Raw genomic sequence first — 16,034 nt, forward strand, 5'->3', positions numbered from 1 at the left:
AGAGTCTTCCATTTACTGGTTCACTCCCCAGATGGCTAACACAGCCAGCTCTGTGCCAGGCCACAGCCAGAATCTGGGTCTTCCATATGGGTAGTAGGGGCTCAAGTACTTGGGCCATCTTCTGCTGCTTTTCTCAGGCAATTTGCAGGGAACTGGATCAGAAGAGGACTCCAACCGGTATGGGATGCTGGTGTCACAGGCTGTGTCTTAACCCACTAGGCTGTAATGCTGGCCCCAGCATTCATTATCTTACTAACTTAAGTCTTCACCCAGACTGGGTAGAAGGAGTTATATTATTGTCCCTATTTGACATGAGTAGGATCTGAAGTTTAGAGACTTCATCCCAGTTGGTAGTAGAACTGGGGTTCAAAGCCAGACCATCCAAATCAGTGTGCATTTCAACAACACACTTGTCTCTGTACTTGGCAGTGTCTACCCGGGGAGTTACCCGGAGTGGGGCAGAGCTTATTCTTACTTGCTTTCCCTTTAATAGGTGTTGGTAGACATTTTGCCTTCCCATGTCTGCTCTGTCCCAGTACAGGAAATAAACAGTAATGGATGTTATACTGATGTGAGAAAATGCTATAACTAATATGCAAACCCTACTTTAAGCAAACCTAGTAACATGAAACAGTAGACTCATAAAACAGGCATTTGAAGGATGTTTTCACTTCAGAAATTTTTATTGCTTTTCCAAAGGGTTTGTCAGAGAATTCCTTGAAGCATTGGGTTCAAAAATGCACTGGTGTATGAAGTACCTTTATCCAAGGATATAGTGGTGGGGCTGGCACTGTGGTATAGCAGGTTAAGCTGCCACTTACGATGTTAGCATCCCATATCAGAGTGCTGGTTTGAGTCCCAGCTGCTCCCCTTCTGATCAAGCTTATTGTTAAGTTTCATGGGAAGTACTTGGGTCCCTGCCACCCACGTGGGAGACTTGGATATGGAGTTCTTGGCTCCAGGCTTTGGCCTGGCCCAGACCTGGCTTTTGTGGCCATTTAGGAAGTTAACCAGCAAATGGAAGATTCCCTCTCTCTCTCTCTCTCTCTCTCTGTCTTTCCTTTTCTTTCTGTTGCTCAGCCTTTAAAATAAATAAATAAATAAATAAATAAATCTTTAAAAAAACAAAGACGCAATGGTTATGACAAAGGTAGCTGCATGACTATAAGCATGGACAGTCAATGAGCCCTGATGTAAAGTTCATCTGTGATAAAGAACCAATGAGTCTATTGTTTACAATCAAGCCGTCAATGTCAACATAGAGGTTTCCTGTGGGGACACTTGTACAAGTTGGTAATGTTTTACCATAGCTCTGTGCCTGCTGTGGTCTAGCAAAGATGTCATTAGTGATCACATGTGTTTTTTATTTTTTTATAAATATTTATTTATTTGTTTGAAAGGCAGAGTTACAGAGAGAGAGAGAGAGAGAGAGAATCTTCCATCTACTGACTCACTCACCAAATGTTTGCAATCCAGCTGAAGCCAGGAGTCAGAAGCAAGATCCCAAGCACTTGGACCATCTTCCACTGCTTTCCCAGGCCATTACCAGTTGGCTGGATTGGAAGTGGAGTAGCTGGGAATCTAACTGGTGCCCATATGAGATGCTGGCATCACAGACAGTGGCCTTATCCACTACACCACCACACCAGCCCCATGATCACATTTATAATGTTACTTTTACAATCTGGAGACTGTTTTCCTAGTGTTTCAGTTCATAAAAATGGTTAGCTATTCTAGTGGTCAATTTTCTGTAGCTGATAATTGATATAAAATGGTAGGAGAAAATAAGAGATGGAAACTGAAGGATGGAACTTTGTTCTTTAATCCTAATCACACAGTTCAATCCATCCATAATCTGGGGCCAAAGTGTAGACTGATGATGAAAATGAGGGAGACCGTGAGGCAGGTGGTTACTTCTTGCTCCAAAGTTGGAGAGTGGAAGATATCCCACCCAAGGATCCGAGTTCTGTTCAACCTATGTGGACTAACCAAGGGAAACAACCTAAGGGGATGTCAATCAGAAGGAGGGAAGTGCATCCGGAATTCACAGCCAAGGACCAGCATAGGGAACTGTGGAACTGGCAAAATGTCCTGTGCCATAAGGCACAGGAGAGAGCTCAGTGGACATCTTAGAACCCATTTCTAGAAGACGATCACATATCCACTGAATTCTGAATGTAGTCTATAATCCACGTTTAGACAGAACCCATTGTTTGCAATGTGCTTTGGTATTCATTCTAGCACCAAACATGACTCCCTGGCCCTGCTCATTACTGAGGATCTGATATTGGCTCCTTGGTATTTATGGTGAACTCTGTTTTCACATTTTTCTCTTCTGGAACTCTCTAATCACTTGCTCAATATTTTTTCCTTAATGGAAGTAGAACGTTGAGATCCTTTCCAGAGAGGCTTTCCCTTAGATAACTGAATTCTTTCTGTCCCCTTTTCTGTAATTACTCCCCTCCCCATAATAGTAGATTTTTACTATTCATAACCATTTCCTCAAATATTTCAAAGGATTTTTAAAAATAAAGCTAGTTAGTATATACTAAGTTGATCTTCAGTATATGAAGGTAATTGAAAATGAAACTCGATAAAGGGCAGGATGGGAGAGGGAGAAGGGAGGGCCACGGGAGGGAGGGAGGTTGTGAGGGGGGAAGCCACAACAATACAAAAGTTGCACTTTGTAAATTCACATTTATGAAATAAAATTTAAAAAAAAAATAAAGCTAGTACTCCCCTCCCACCATGCCTTTAAGTGTTTTTGACTTAAAAGCTTCTATAACTTAAAGGAAGAGAACCTTTTATTTATATTTTAATGATGTAAGTCACTAATGTTTAATTCTAATTTTAAAAATTCATTCTAATTATCTCTTTATGGAAAAACAATTATATTCTGTGCTAAATAACTATCCAAGTTATTACAAAGACACACAATTCCTTCAGGTTCTTTTGGAAGTTTATAGTTTGGCCAAAAGGAAAAAAATCTTTGGTCTGTAAACTGGAAGAGTGGATTTTAAAAATTAAAGCAATAGAAAAAAGAAAAAAAACGGAAGCATTTCCCTAGAAATCAGATCTGCCAGTGGAGGTGGTTTGGGCCCTGCTGTTCCTTGCCCTCACTTTCCCTTTTCCTCACCATCCGATCAGGCTTTCTTGTTAATACTGAGAGATGCGGTTTTGCTTTAGTGCGTGCTGTAGTGCAGGTCTTGGTGCCCGAGCCTATTAATTAAATTCATGAGTCTGTACAAACTCTGCAGCCCTGAAGCAGAAATATGCACGTGATTTTGTAGCCACCAAGAACATACCACACACAGATGTAACATGCCATGAAGATACTCTGTAGTTTCTAATCATTCGCACGTGTCCTTTCCTGGACAGAGGTCTGTATTATGATCACTCCATTCATAAATCAAACTGTCCATTTAAAAGAGATTATATGGAGGAAAAATTATTTCAAGCTTCGTTTACCAATGGTTTTACGTATGCTAGTTCCCAAACCTCATGAATAAATAGGGTTATTTGCAAGCAAACTGTTTAACTCATCAGTACATGCAATGTGTCTTGTATGGAAGTTAGATCCTGCCTATAGTAAGTTTTCAGACATTTATTTCTACTAGGGAACACAAGGCTAAGTTATAAGACATTCTAACAGCATAGTTTTCCTTTCCATAGCAAACATTACTGTAGTGAATGCTCAAATACATAATGGCACTGTGTGCAGATGTGCAAGACTCTCTCCAGAAGTTTCTGTGACAACAAGAGTGGAGACTGAATGAAGCATGGGAGACACTAGATCAGCTTCCTGGGAGATTGTGTTAACAAACAGCAATGGGAACAGTTTGAACTGAACTGAGTGTGCAAATGAAAAAAACAAGAATTATTTTCAGCCTATATTTGTGTGCATTTGCCTATTGGCAACACAGTATGTAGGAAAACAAGCCGTTGCTCTCAAGCACATTACTCAAGTCTGTAAATCTAAACTACTGTGGCCCCATCACATGTTATCACATGCTGATAGTGATGAATTACTAACACATTATTTTGATTTTATCCCCGAAACTCAGTCTCCAGAGTCTTAAAGGAGCTGCTGTAATCTCTATTTTTTTATAGCAAATCCATTGAAATCAATGTGTTGAGGGAGGCAGGATAAGTCAGTCATGATTCTTGCCCAGAAATGTAACAGATGTCATGAGTATATGTTATGGTAATATGAAGGTACTGAAAAAGTTCATGGAATTAAAATATAAGTTTGAGATGGACATGGGATACAGTATTTAAGTCACTGCTGAGTTCACCTGCATCCCACGTTGGAGTGCCTGACTTAAGTCCTGGCTACTCTGCTTTCAATCCCAATTCAAGCTAATGCACAACCCGGGAGGTGGCAGTGATGACACAAGTACTGGGTCCCTGCTGCCCATGTGGGAGATCCAGATTGAGTTTCAGGCTCCTGGCTTTGGTCTGGGCCAGCCCCAACTGTTGCAGGCATTTGGGAAGTGAAACAGACGACAGAAGGTCTCTCTCCGTGTGTTTCTCTGCCTTTCAAACAGAATGAAAATAAGATTTTTTTAAATAAAAAATGAAATTTAAGTTTATTTTGAAAACATTTGGAAATCCATGCATACATTTTTCAAAAGATTTATTTATTTATTTATTTGAGAAGTAGAATGAAGGTGGGAGAGAGAGCGCACATGAATGAGCATGAGTGAATTGCAACAGCCAGGGCTCTGCAAGGCTGAAGCCAGGGGCCAGGAACTCCATCCAGGTCTCCCATGTTGGAGGCAAGAACTCAAGTACTTGAGCCATCATCTGCTGCTTTCCCAGGCACTTTACCAGAAAGCTGGATCAGAAGCTGAGTAGCCAAGATTCAAACTGGCAATCTGCTATGGGACATGAGCATCCCAGATGGTGGCTTAACCCTCTATACCACAATGCTTCCTGCCACAGATTTTTAGAATATACATTTCCAGGAGCTTTTTGAAGATTTCTCATGTACATGAATTTCAAAAATTTTTGTGCCAAAATAAACTTATCTTTTAATTCCACTCTGTGAACTTTCTGGAATCCTCTCTTTATGAAAAAACCATTAGTTCTATAAAATGAGATGTGAGATTCTATTCTGTGATTTTTGGAATGTTTACATTGCCATTAAGATATTTATTTCTTTGTGTGTAAGTAGATGTACCGTGAAGTTGAATCCCATGTAAGGAGGCAACAACCCAGCAGTTGGCTCTGGCGAGCAGGGGATGAAAACGAAAACATCAAGTGGGGTCGGCTGAGGGGAGCAGTGGCTTCCTCCTCTGACAAAATCAGCGTCAAGGGTTCAGGAATCCTGGGAATTTTCTCCAGCTTCTTGGCTGCTTTGAGGAAGTACTTTGACCTTTGCGTCTTGGGCAGTTTCGGAAATCAGATTCTAGCCCGGTGACTCCCCACACGCTAAGGCTGTGAATATTTTGCTCCAGATCTGTTTCTATATTCCTTCTGCTGAAGAAGCATGATCTGGAGACCTTTACAAACAAACCATGGACGAGTTTTTTAGTCTGTAAGATATAAGGGAATTGGAGCTGTATAATGTCGTTCAACAATTACTATTGTTTTCGTTTCCATCAGCGAACTAATATTGATCCTAATATTGCAGTTCAAGTCCCAAATAGTCATTATCCTAAAAATTAATTTGCCATCCATATTATGAATGAGTTTCAAAAATTGCTTGAATAATTTACCAAATTGTTCTGCAAAAGGGGCCTTCAAAAAGATCACGGAAAACTACGCATGGAGTTTAAAATGTTTGGCACCAGAATAAACTGATCTTTCAATTCCGTTTTCCAAAAACTCTTTGAAGTGCCCTCGTATTTCCCTTAATTTGTAATTCATTGGTTAAAATGAAACTACATATCCCAAATAATTCTCAGAGTGTAAAGTCCAAATTCTTGTGGCATTAAATACTGATGTTTTATATTAATTATCCAAATAGGTATCTTTACATCATTGTGACTTGCAACATGTCAGAGGATGAGAACTGTGACTGGCATGTTCTTCCCAGTTCTGTTTGTATTTCCTAGACCTTGGTGAGGCTTAGCGAGGGTTTGGTAATAATTCACTGTGAGGGATTCAATATAAACCTAAGACACTCGGATTCACTTTAAAAAAAAAAAAGATTTATTTATTATTTGAAAGGCAGAGTTACAGAGAAGCAGAGGCAAAGAGAGAGAAGTCTTCGGCTGCTGGAGCTGGGCCGATCTGAAGGCAGGAGCCAGCAGCTTCTTCTGGATCTCCCACGCAGGTGCAGGGGCCCAATGACTTGGGCCATCTTCCACTGCTTTCTCAGGCTATAGTAGAGAGCTGGATTGGAAGTAGAGCAGACAGGACTCGAACCAGTTCCCATAAGGGATGCCAGCGCTCCAGGTGTCGGCTTTACCCACTATGCCATAGTGCCGGCCCCTGGACTCACTTTTCATCCCTGTGTCGACCACCGCAGAATTTATTAAATGGGATTAAGAAACTAAGAAAACATTTTAACATTAATATTGTACATTTAGCATTAACATTATTATATTTAATACTTAACATTTTCTATTTAGTATTAATAGTATATCAAACATTACAATTACTAACAAATCCATGCCAGGTCAGTATTAGTATACTTAATTTGCATAGGGGTCAACAGAATCAAATTATTTTATTTGTATGAAGCAACTTAGGATTGGCCACCTCTGCCACCAGACATCCTTATGGCTGTGTCTGTAAGGGCAGCAGCTTGTCTTGGGGTATGAGACAGAGAAAAGTAAGGGCACACAGAGTAGGGACCAATCATCGGGATGATACATCTCTCTCTAGAGGTTTGCTTTCTTTCTTTTTTTTAAGATTTATTTTTTACTTGAGTGTCAGAGTTACACAGAGAGAGGAGAGGTAGCGAGAGAGAGAGAGAGAGAGAGAGAGGTCTTCCATCCGATGGTTCACTCCCCAATTGGCTGCAATGGCCGGAACTGCGCCGATCTGAAGCCAGGAGACAGGAGCTTCTTCTGGGCCTCCCACTCGGGTGCAGGGGCCCAAGGACTTGGGCCATCTTCTACTGCTTTCTCAGGCCATAGCGGAGAGCTGGAACGGAAGTGGAGCAGCCGGGGCTAGAACTGGTGCCCATATGGGATGTCGGCGCTTCAGGCCAGGGCGTTAACCCACTGTGCCACAGTGCCGGCCCTGAGGTTTGCTTTCTTAATGTCACACAAACATCTTCCTAAAGGTTTGTTTTCTGCACTTACATGATTTATACATATAGCCTCCTAGATGTTTGTTTTCTTCAGTTATATGACTCAAGGAAAATTGAGCCTAAGCTCATATGCTCTTGGAGAATCTTGGAAAATCAATTCACATTCTTTTACTCTCAACTTGACCAACAACTGTGTGATTCTAAATTCCCATGAGATGTTGGGTTTTTGACATTCTTGGACTCAGCCTGTAGTCTGGAATAAGTTGGTTTCTTTATTTGATAAACTCCCCAGCTAAAGTTTCAGCAAGACTGGTGACATTCTCAAGGAAATGCTATTTCTTTATCTTAAGGAAAGCTTTTTGTACAAAATTTTCAGTGTTCTGAAGGTTGATCCAAAACACTAGTGATGGAAATGCACCCTGTCAGCAAGTCCCTTCCTCTGTTGGTGGGAAAGAGAAATCATCTAATAGAACCATGAGAAGGATCGCAGAGATTTTCTGTTCCCAAACCCCTTCATTTTTCAGGTGAGCAAACCAAGGCCCAAAAGTTAACTAAAATAATCCTTAGTGCACTGCTTTAGGGTGAAAATGGTGCCCTTAGGGATCCTAGCGTGTTTTTGTTTTTTTTTTTTAGAATGAAATGGGATTCCTCAAACATCCTTGCCTGGTTATAAATTGCCCTTTAAGACGCTGATTACGTGAGAGCCTGTGAGCTTGGCTAAGTGTTGCAGTTCACAAGTGTATCTTTTTACTTCAGGATTAGAGATTGTGTGCTGACTTAGTACAGGTGAGCTTTGATCTTGCCCAAGGTCAATGTGGAAAATGGCGTCTTTTATAAAAGAGGAACAGGAAAATCCAGTATGAGATTTCACTTATGTATTTATTCTCCTGATAAGCTTCCTATTTCCTAATGGTGCAGGTTTTGCATCCCATTAATGCGAGTCTACCTTTCCTTTGTTATTTGGGTTTCTCTGAAATGGTATAAAGAAATAGTCTAAGTCAATCTTGACCTTACTCAGTCAATAGATATTTGACTCTTGTCTGTATTATCCATTTGCTGTTTAACATATAACTCTTTGTTGGTTATTTCTTCCTAATGAATTTCATTCCACCCCTCAATGAAAGCTTTTTAGAGGCAACAGACCCAGCTTTGTGTCTTTCACATCATTAGTTCTAAGTAACATTCCTGAAGCTGCTTAAAAACCAGAATTTTATATGGTTTATAATTATGGCAAGGCATTCATTTATTGTATTGGCAAAGACTAAGTTCTACTCCAGAACTGAGCTATAGAACTCCCACAGTCACAGAAATTCATCTTTCCCTGAGATTTCTGTGTTCAGATTCAAACCTCTACACACAGTTGTCGAGAGAGAAGATTATAGGAATTTTAGCTTAAGATCTAATTGGCTTTTACTTGTGATTCTAGAATCAGGCAACACCTCCTTCTGTAAAATAGTGTAAGTGTACTGATGAGCTGAGGAGATTGGCTTCCTAGGCAGAAAAGGACTGAAAAAAGCAGAACCAGGGACTAAAACGAGGATTGGGCATTTCAAGGTTAGTTTCCTGTGAGATGAAAACATAGGAGACTTCCTTGTCATTGGTGCTCAGGTAACTTAGGTCCCTTTTGACTGGGACTCTCTTGCTTTTTGGAAAACTGGTCATTTCAGTTTGGTTACATGGAGATCAGTGTGAGTGAGTCTAGACTCTTGCCCGATCTGCTGGGGCCCAGTACATTGCTCAGTCCCAACAGCGGCCTCCCATAACTGTTTAGCACAGTTTATTGCTCCTTTCATGGTCCCCTTACTTCAAGAAGTAATTGTTTGAATTACTAGGTGTTGACCTCCTCCAAGCAGGGCTCTGCCTTAGCCATTTCTAGTTCATGAAAATCAAGGGCATGTGTAGTCTCAAAACAAGTGACCTTGAGTTGGCCAGTGCGTCATCATATGTGTCCTCTAAAAACCATTTATATTTATTTACAGATGAGGGGCCTTTACTTTTTTTTTTTTTTTTAAGTTTTATTTATTTGAAAGAGTTGCATACAGAGAGGAGAGGCACAAAGACAGAGGTCTTCCATCCTCTGGTTCATTCCCCAGTTGGACACAACAGTTGGAGCTGTGCCAATCCGAAGCCAGGAGCCAGGAGCTTCCTCGGGGTCTTCCCTTGCGGGTGCAGGAGCCCAAGAATGTGGGCCATCTTCTACTGCTTTCCCAGGCCATAGCAGAAAGCTGGATCGGAAGTAGAGCAACCAGGACTCTAACAGATGCCCAAAAGGGGTTCTAGCACTGCAGGCAGCGGCTTTACCCATTCTGCCACAGCGTAGGCCCCAAGGGCCTTTACTTTTAAAATGTTTGTTTATTTATATGAACAGCATAGAAAGAGAGAGATATTGATTCCATCTGCTGGTTTACTTCCAAAATGACAGTAACAGTAGGGGCTGGGCCAAAGCCAAACCCAGTAGATGGGAACTCAAGCCAGGTCTCCCATATGGTTGGTAGGGGCTCCATTACTTCAGGCATAATAGCTGTTTACCCGGGGTGTGCATTAGCAGGCAGTTGCAATCAATAGCCATAGGTGATATTGAATGCAGGTGCTGTGATATGCAGGAGTCTTAACTGCTATGCCTAATGATGATGGATCTTAATGAAAGGGAAACACTGCCCTTGGCCTGCCTCTGTCCAGCCTATATGTTTTTTTATTTTTTAATTTTTAAAATTTTTTTTTGACAGGCAGAATGGATAGTGAGAGAGAGAGACAGAGAGAAAGGTCTTCCTTTTCCGTTGGTTCACCCCCTCCATGGCTGCTCTGGCAGCACGCTGCGGCTGGCGCACTGCGCTGATCCGAAGCCAGGAGCCAGGTGCTTCCTCCTGGTCTCCCATGCAGGTGCAGGGCCCAAGGACTTGGGCCATCCTTCACTGCACTCCTGGGCCACAGCAGAGAGCTGGACTGGAAGAGGAGCAACCGGGACAGAATCCGGTGCCCCGACCGGGACTAAAACCCAGGGTGCTGGCGCCGCAGGCGGAGGATTAGCCTAGTGAGCCGTGGCGCCAGCCTGTCCAGCCTATATGATATTGCTTGGCCACCAGGCCTATGCCCAGAGATGATTTTCCCTCTGTGGACTGTGTTTAAGACCTACAACTAGAAGACTAAGCCACCAGGCACCCCAGGACGAGGGTAACATCTTTGTTGTGCTTCTGTTGACACCTCTGTTCAAGGTTAATTACACACTTTGTTAATTGGTTTAATTAGTTAATTGGTTTGCTGAGTCTGCCTTCTTGGTGAGAATTCAAATGGAAATTCACACATGGATGCGCCCTTTCATTGCTAGTCACCTATAACTGAGATAACACACTGCTTATTTTAACAGTTTGTTTTGGAGAATATACTACCTGTTCTCTGAAGCAAGATTTTTTCTTTTTGTTTTGTTTTTAAATTATAGGACACAAGTAGAACAAATGCCAGTTTAGTGCCAGTTCCGCTAAAGTCAACTTCTGCAGCAGGGGAGGAGATGGGAATGGCAGGTCCTGCAGCAGATGTGGGTGCAGAGCTGATGGTTGGGGGTGAAGGTCTCTGAAGGTCTGGTCTGACACTTGCAGAGCCCGGTAGGGCCAGAACTGACCATAGCAATGCAAGATAAGAAGTCATTCCAAAATGTAGAGTGTGTTCTCTTCCTCAGCAGAGGAAACAGAGAAAGAAATAGGCTATAGAAGTGGGCATTTAGTCTAGGGTTTATAACACTTGCATCCCACATCAGAGTATTTTGGGTCAGTTTCCAGCTCTGGCTCTGACTTTAGCTTCCTGCCAGTGTGCATCCTGGGAGACAATAGGTGATAGCTCAAATACTTGGGTCCCTGTCACCCATACGGGAGACCTGGATTGAAATATTGTTCCTAGGCATTTGGGGAATGAGCCAAATGCTCAGTGGAAGAGACCTCTCTCCCTCCCTCCCCTCTCATATCTGCCTTTCAAAAAAAGAAGAAGGAGAAGAAGAAGAAGAAATAGGATTCTGAATGCTAATATTAAGCATAAGCAATGAAAATCACTTTGTTCTAGATTGCTGGTGGAATAAAAGAAAGCAGAAGAGTTCAACCATAGAGGGCTTTATAGTTCTGGACTAACTTGTCATTTCTAGTCCTTTTTATTTACAATGTGCCTAAAATTTTATTTTTCACAGATGACTTAATTGATGGTGAGCATATTATTAATATCTCTTGTTTGGCATTGTGGGAATCGAAGCTCAGAGAAGAAACGCACCGGTTTCCTTTCTGCTTGATAAGATACACTCACAGGAGGGTGAGTCACAGCGGGCCTCGTCACACGTGTTCACTCATTGGGTTTTGAGCACCTGGAAAGAACATGGCTAATGATTTAAATGCTGGTTGTAGATCGTTTTAACCAGAAGATGGAACTTGCCCATTGTTGGGGTGATGCTGTTTTGTCCTGTCTCTAATTGTTGGGTTTCTCCTTTCAGTCTGCAGTGTATGTAACCTCCTTTGGCAGTCTTGCCTGAGATTCGTCTACCGTTTCCTCATAATTAGAGAGCTTTTGTAATCTTTAATCAAACTCTTCTTTGAACTAGCTTAATTCTATCTCATGGCAGCTTCATTGACCAGTGTGGCTAATCGATCTTCTTTCTTCCATCATATAATATAATATAATGTGCTTTAAAAGCAATTATAGCTTTTTTTTTTTCATTTCCACCTTCTCTATTGCCAAAATGCTCCTTTTAGAAATTATAATTTATTTTAAAAATTGCAGAAGCCATGTAACCATTGTACCATTTGGCTGTTGCTTTTCCTTCCAAATCAGCCTTTCTGTTGTTCCCTACTAATCCTACCACCAGGGAAGCCGTTCTTTGGATTTGGGGTTTGACAAACCAAACATGGGGTCGGCATCCTCTAACCAGAGCGGAAGTCCGTGGCAGAAGTTCTCATGCTTTGTATGGTGTGTGGAACTCTTGTTCATATATCCCAGTGTCAGAGGCCATTTCCTCTTTTTCTTCAGGGAGGCTTGGGGAGAAAGGGGGTGGCAACAGTGTCTCATTGATGACTCATGTTCCTGTCTGTGGGCAGCAGGGGAATGGCAGAAGCCGCTGGAACAATGTCCTCAGGTTATGCAGCCTTGTGTGGTGGGATCTGATTCCTCTTGCCTTTTTATGGCTCTGTGTCGGTACAGCATCATAGCCTGAGTGCTGAAATGGAAAATGAGATCCACTCAAGCAGATAGACCAAACTTGGTAAACAAAACAAAACAGAAACCAAGCGGGGGGGGGGGGGGGGGCGCGAGAGGGAGAAAAGCAAAAACAGAAGAAGAAAAGGTGATTAAACGCAGAAATGAGATGCATAGAAATAGCAACAGGGGAAAACGGGAAGTGTGGGGAACCGCATTTAAAAGGTCATTCTTATTGTGGTGATTTCTGCCTTGGCTTTGATGGAGGGGAAATGATCTGGTGTCCAGCACTCCACCTATGGACGCATGGGCCCAAACTTGCTCCCTGTGGAGGGTGCATTAATCACCTGCTGTTTCTGGCATCGTGTAGAGGTTATCTCAGAGGTTCTTGCTGTGGAGTGGGTTGTGTAGAAGAGGAGGAGGGAGGGAGGACAGAGCCACAGGCGGAGAGGTGACTGTGGGCGGTCTCCCCTCCAGCAGAGCCAGCAGCTGGGTGAGTCAGCGGAGCCCTGCCTCAGGTCCCGGTGGATGGGATATGGAAGGAGGAAGCCTCAGGTCCTTGTGGGTGGGTTCTGGAAGGAGGAAGTGCACAGAGAGCTGGGGCAGTGATGGAGGAGACTGATGAGGTAGTCACAGGAAAGATGCAGTTACGTAGCTCAGTTCCCCATGGCTGTACTTTCTTTAGCCCACAGCTACAAGTGGCAAGTGAGAATCTCATAAAATTAGCAAATATCACCCTGTGGGTTATTTTTTCTTTCTTACCTTGTGAAATTAATATCAGGTGAATCTATCATGGTTGGCTCTAACCTAATTACTTCTTCCGATGAGAGGATGTTTTCTTAACTTTAATATTAATGTACTCTGTTAGTGTCAACTATAAACTCACTTTAAATATTTACCTTGGAGGCCAGTAAAGTCAGAGATTAAGACCGAAACTGGGATCACATGTTCTCCTGGTTTCACCAACTGCAGAGATATCAAGAGAAATAATAGTGATATTAATCCAAACTGGCTGCCAGCCACTTCTAGAAGCTTCCGCTTTTCTCACCTTATGTGCCCAGCACTCCTGTAGTGGACATGGCTGCTATCCTTGCTATGTCCACAAGCAATAGGACTAACAACAGCCTACCCTCATGCATGCTCACTAGTCTCCAAATTGTATTATGTTTTTAAAAGCCTTTATTTGTCAGACAGAGAGACAGGAAGAGGGAGAAAGGGGGAGACAGAAGGAGAAAGAGCAAGCTCCCGTCTGCTGGTTCATTCCCCAAATACCCACAATGGCTGGGACTGACCTGGGCTGCCGCTGAGAGCTGAGAGCTCAACCCAGGCGGGAACCTGAATGTTTGAGCCGTCACAGCTGCCTCCCAGGGTTTGCATTAACAGGAAGCTAGAATCAGAAGCTGGAGCCAGAAGTGAGCCCAGACACTTGACTGAGATGTTGGAAACTTAAATGGTGTCTTAACTGCCAGGCTAAATGCCCATCCCACACCAAACAATAGTCTAAGTGTTAGGTAGCAAGTCAGAAATTTAGCCTATGTGTGTGTGGAGACAGGCATGAAGACCAGCACCTACTGCAGAAGCTCTAGAAGCCTAGCATTTTGCACTTCAAAGTCCTGCTCAGACCCTGTTAACTTTCCAGATGGTCCCAGCCCTTCCCCCAAGGAAAGCTCCCCGGAGAATTCTCTCTCCTCAGGACCAAAAGGGTTACCTGATAACATGGGGCAATCAAACCTTCACAGACACCCTAAGGGAAGCCACTGTGCTCTGCCCTGCACCAGCAAATCTGGGGAGGAATTTGCTAATTTTCATCCAACAAACCCTTCTCCTAGGACTCTCCATCCTTTGTCCTGGAGGAGAGGGCAGGAACTGGGTAAACAGACTCCCTTAAAAACCTAGGGAGTCTAGGCCGGCGCCACGGGCTCACTAGGCTAATCCTCCGCCTTGCGGCGCCGGCACACAGGGTTCTAGTCCCGGTCGGGGCACCGATCCTGTCCCGGTTGCCCCCCTTCCAGGCCAGCTCTCTGCTGTGGCCAGGGAGTGCAGTGGAGGATGGCCCAAGTGCTTGGGCCCTGCACCCCATGGGAGACCAGGATAAGCATCTGGCAGGATCAGCGCGGTGCGCCGGCCGCAGCGCGCTACCGCGGCGGCCATTGGAGGGTGAACCAACGGCAAAAGGAAGACCTTTCTCTCTGTCTCTCTCACTGTCCACTCTGCCTGTCAAAAAAAAAAAAAAAAAAAAAAAAAAAACCTAGGGAGTCCAAACAGAGGGCATGCTCAGCCCTCTGCCTCTCTGCTGAGCCGCCCACCTGGCCTGCCCAGGTGTATTCTCTCCATTCAACCATGTAACCTCACTCTCCCCCAGTCCAAGCAACTGGGCACTCTCTCTATGTCCCTTCGGTTCTGACAGATACCCTGTCCCCAAGAAAGCCTTATCACTCCACTCTCTGTCTCATGCCTGAATTCTTTCTTGTGTGAAGACAAGAACCCCACGGCTTCCATGGTCTTTCCTCGGGTGACGTAAGTATCACATTTGTATTAAATCATTAAACCCTCCAAACTATCAGATACCTTGTGTTGTATCATTTGGATTTTACAAGTACACTGAGATGCAGAAAGATTACAGGTTAAAATGGACCAGTGTCACCCAGTATTAAGTAGTAGAACAGAGATGCAAAGTTGCGGGAGTAATGAGTAACATGACAGATTCAGTCTTTGCCTGCACAGAGTTGATAATCCAGTATCAGAGACAGCATTAAATAACTAATTACAACTAAGTGTGGTGGATGACTATATTAGTCTGTTTTGCATTACCATTACAAAATATCTGCTTCTGAGTAATTTTATAAAGAAAAGTGGTTTATTTATTTCACTCTTGTGGAGGTTAAAGGGCCCACATCTGGTGCTGGCCTTCTTGCTGCAGAGTTGCCCATAGCATATGGCATCACGTGGCAAGAGACAGGGCAGGAGTGTGTGAGTGTGTGTGTGTGTTCCCTCTTGTCTCTCTTCTTAAACCATAAAAATCATTCTTAAATCATAAAAACCATAATAATCTTATCTAATCTTAATAAAGTCCCAAAACCTTAAACACTATAGTAGAATTAGGCCTCCACTCCCTGAATACTACACAAAACAGGAACCCTTGAGAACACACTAAAACCACATCCAAGTCATAGCAGTGAGAGAGCAAAGAGACCCAAAGCAGAGACAGCAACTAGGTGCAGAGGTCAGGCAAGGATGTCCAGAGAAAATAATGGACACAAGTTACTTCCAAAAATTGGTAGAAAATGGAATTAAACATTTATTTGATGCAAAATTTTTTTGAAATCCTTGCATGCTCCTTTGTCATATGCATTTTCTATGAACTTTTGGAAGACTCCTCATATGCATGGATTTCAGTTTTTTTTTTTTTTGGCACCAAAAATAAACATCTTTTCATTCAGCTTTGCATGAACTTTTTGAAGTACCCTGTGTGAGCTGCATTTGATGGCCTGGGAGTAGGGGGCAGGTGTTGGCAGAGCAAGGGACTTTGAACAAAAAGATGTTGTAAATCCAAGTACAAAGTCCTGAATGTGGTTGGGATACTAAGAGTGAGGTAGTGGCAGTGATGGTAGTAGGTGTTCAGGTAGGAGGCAGGAACCATACTGGGGAAGGCCCCATGAGTCAC

The 16,034-nt window shown here is 43.0% G+C and overlaps 1 long non-coding RNA gene across 1 annotated transcript in view; it reads left to right on the forward strand.

The window, feature by feature from the left end:
• LOC133774348 (uncharacterized) overlaps window positions 1-16,034 on the forward strand; it is a 192,392-nt gene that overhangs the window by 124,247 nt on the left and 52,111 nt on the right. Inside the window, exon 3 of the long non-coding RNA XR_009868059.1 lies at window positions 11,376-11,494. This is a non-coding gene — a long non-coding RNA (uncharacterized LOC133774348). The remainder of the gene's footprint in view (window positions 1-11,375; window positions 11,495-16,034) is intronic.

Source organism: Lepus europaeus, chromosome 15 (genome assembly GCF_033115175.1).
Source record: "Lepus europaeus isolate LE1 chromosome 15, mLepTim1.pri, whole genome shotgun sequence".
Taxonomy (NCBI): domain Eukaryota; kingdom Metazoa; phylum Chordata; class Mammalia; order Lagomorpha; family Leporidae; genus Lepus; species Lepus europaeus.